Source organism: Morone saxatilis, unplaced genomic scaffold (assembly GCF_004916995.1).
Source record: "Morone saxatilis isolate NCDOM2014 unplaced genomic scaffold, NCSU_SB_2.0 Contig2, whole genome shotgun sequence".
Classification (NCBI taxonomy): domain Eukaryota; kingdom Metazoa; phylum Chordata; class Actinopteri; family Moronidae; genus Morone; species Morone saxatilis.
In genome coordinates, this window is record NW_023339762.1 from 3,495,890 (window position 1) to 3,499,473 (window position 3,584).

Below are 3,584 nucleotides of genomic sequence, written 5' to 3' on the forward strand. Positions count from 1 at the left end.
TATTAAACCGGATGTTGACAGTTACAGTTCAGCAAGAAAGGCGAAGAAGAAGGGGGCGTTCCAGTCAGCGAAAACGGGAACCCCCACCAGCACGAGAACGCCCATTTGTGGCTGCAGTTGGATGATATTGGAAAAACCACGTCAGAGCTATACTCCCTATGCAAACTGATCTCCCTCGACCTCAGCTGCTGTGTTCGGTCCCGTTTTGGATGAGCTGTTCACTTGGAGCACCTAGTCCTGGGTAAGTACCAGATGTGCTCGGCCTGACAGATCTGCTTAGGATGACCTGTGAATGAGACTCAACATTCAACTATTTTACTCCAGAATAGCTGATCTTACCTTTGAGTAAGACATCTTTCAGCAATGTGAGGAAAAAACACCACTTTAAAGCCTAAAATCTCCCTTGTTAAACAGGACTGAAAAGGTAGCTCTTATTGCAAAGACAAGGACAGAGTGTCTGTCACCTCAGTTTTCTCTTAGGCTGGGCAAATGATAACTGTGTACTCACTGAAGGGGATCACCATTATTGTAGAGAGAGAAAGAGACACAGGAAGGACACAAAGAAGATGAGAAACACCAAGATTGCAGATGGAGAAAAAGTGAGGATGATACACAGCCCCATCGTGTCATCTTTTTCCAATCCCTTTCCCTTTAATGACCTGAAAAGTAATGTTTCTAATTGGTGCTGTTGTCATCCAGAAAGTGAAACATGCCACATAGCTACACGTGTAGAAGTCACAGTGGTTCGGTCCAATTAGCTCCAAATCAAATGGAGAAAAGGTTCCCGTAGCGACAAGGTGTTTATATAATCTCAGCACCTGACATTTGAAGGCCAAATGTGTGTGGTTTCATCTCTGGATGACTGTGTAAATTAGGTGATTTAGTTGCAATAGAATACTGTAAGGAATCACTATACTGTAAGGAATCCCTATGACATTCTTAACTATAGGTATTTCAGAGTGTATTCATGTTTTTTCTTCTCCAGGAAGCACATTGTGGAGGCTGATGGTAAAAGAACACAGCACACAGCAGATAACCTTCAAAGAAAACCTGCCCCCCCCTCCAAAAAAAAATGGTGAAATAAATTTGATCTTGAAAACAAAGAACAACATTTATTAGAAACACTTTCATGGTATAATATTCCACACTCCTGACAAATGCATTAAAGCAAGTAAGTACTTTGGCATCACGGTAGACAAAAAACAACTGCTGTTTGTCTTTGTTGCATACTTGACCCACAGTGACCGTGTATTCCTATCAAAGGAAACCAAAAACCAATTACAACTGCAATTATTTTTCTTTCTCATAAAAGCAGCAATGAACACACACACACACACACACACACACACACACAGTAAAACTAACATAAACCCAATTCCCTGTCAGTGGAATAATAAGACACACTGACACGCAGTACTCTTGTCCACGCCTCCCACCCAGTGTTGTTTTTGTCATTCTTTAATGATGCTTCTTAGAGTGCAGTAGAAACACAATATACAGGCAGTAAGCAGTGTGGCCTGGCTTGTTAATCCAGATTAATTATGTTAGGAAGAGGCAGTGTTTTATTGCCTTCTTTCAAAACAGGCTTAAAGTATATTTCCTATAACCTCGGTTTAGAAATGAGATTCTGTGTTGCTACGCTGTGTAGGCTCCCATATTGATTTTTTTCATATAAGAGGGTCTCTGTGGCAGTGGGCTTCGTAAGTGAAGCTGGTGTGAAGCCAGTCACCCAACCCTTTAGTACTTGAATGTCTTTTTGGATGTGTGATAATGTCGGCTATCATCCAACTGTTCTCAGTTTTAGTCTTATTGAAGCTCCCTCTGTACACTCTTGCAAAAACTTAAATGGGCATTTGGCAAAGTTTCAAAGCCCTCAACAATTCTCGCTGAACAGCATTTAATCAAGCGGGGCATTGCTAGGTTACGGCGCTGACATGCTCGGAGTTAAGTGGACATCCAGTGGTCACTTCTTAAAAAGGGTCTGTCACATTGAAATTCTATAACTGTGGAAATATGCTAATCGGACTTCAACATGTGTGGGAAAAGAGCTCCAGCAGAGCCACACAGTTGCTGTAGCTACTGTAGGCCAAAAGCGCAGATCAATCAAATCATCATTTGGCAATTGCTGTTAATGATCTTAGATTTCCTCATCCAACAGGCAACTGCCAAAGTAGGTTTTTTTCTCTAAACCTTTTTTTCTTTCAATTTGTTAATTTTTCCTTTCCTCTTCTCTCATTGTGTTTGTTTCCTGCCGAGTTTACTTGACCCTGACAATATAAACCTTAGTGTGAGGCCATGGTCAGCACAGTTCGTTGGGCTGCAAATCAACAGTTGCCCTGCTGTTCAGCACTAAGCAACAGCCAACAGACTGACTGTAGATTCTGTAATTCTGACAAACAATAAAGTAACAAGATAATTAGTTCTATAAATACTGTATAAGGTCTGCAAATGTCACATGATGGCAGTGCAAACATCTAATCAAATAAAATGACATCAGATAGGCATATCAATACATGGCATATAAGTACACGCCATTAATTGAATCTCTGTGTAAAAAAAAAACTGAACAGAAAAACTGTTAAAAGTTATGCATGCTCATCAAAGGTGGCAAAAGTACACATATTTTTACTCAAGTAAAAGTGAAGTACAGGCTCTGAAATGTACCCAAAGTACAAAAATACTTGAAACAGCAAGCAGTGATGAACGGACCCTCGCACTCAGCGTGTGTCGGGGTGTGCTGCGGCCGCTTCATGTGCCGGCGTAACACGTGTGGACCACAACATGAAGATTTCATGTAAATCAGCTCAAAATCGCCATGCAGCGCTTACTTCCGGTTGCCAGTAGGTGGCGCTATCACTATATCTGAATATTGTCCTATAAACGTGTTCAGGGCAGGACTGTTACAGAATATGTGAAGTTCAGTGGAGATTGGACCATGTAAACCGAAGTTATGAGTACTTCCCGTTTCATGGCGATTGTATTTTTCCTGCGAGTAAATCTGACAGGAAAACACACTGATACTCTATTATAAACAATATATGTGATATATCAAATATCTGATTCTAAAAAAATGATGAAATATACATCCCATGCTTGCCAACATCCTGATTTTTCTGTCATTCTGTCATACTGTCAATTTCATGCCTAGTTACAGCCTCTGTTAACAACTTCTCTTGCTTTGTCTCCGACTCCACACTCTTCCATGCCTCATGTAGTGTATCTGTCCCGCTTCATCCACATTAATGAGCTCCTCCTGCTGTAAGTTCTGATTTACACACCACATTGCTTAGGGCTGAGGCAGCACAATTCTTGCCCCATCTCCACCCTTTCTGCTCAATAAAACAAGAATAACACTACAAATATTCATCCCAACAGTATTTTATCCATTATGGAAAAAGAGGGAGAGAGAAAGAAAGACAGAAGATGGGAGAGGGACAGTGAAAGAGAGATAAATGGGAGAGTTCATTATCCATTATGAATGACTACCTCGGTGCCCCCCTCTATTCAAAATGATTCTTATAGCATCACGGAGTGCTGATGCAGTAAAAGTGTATTGTGTGTCTTAAATGAGCAGGGCCAGTCTT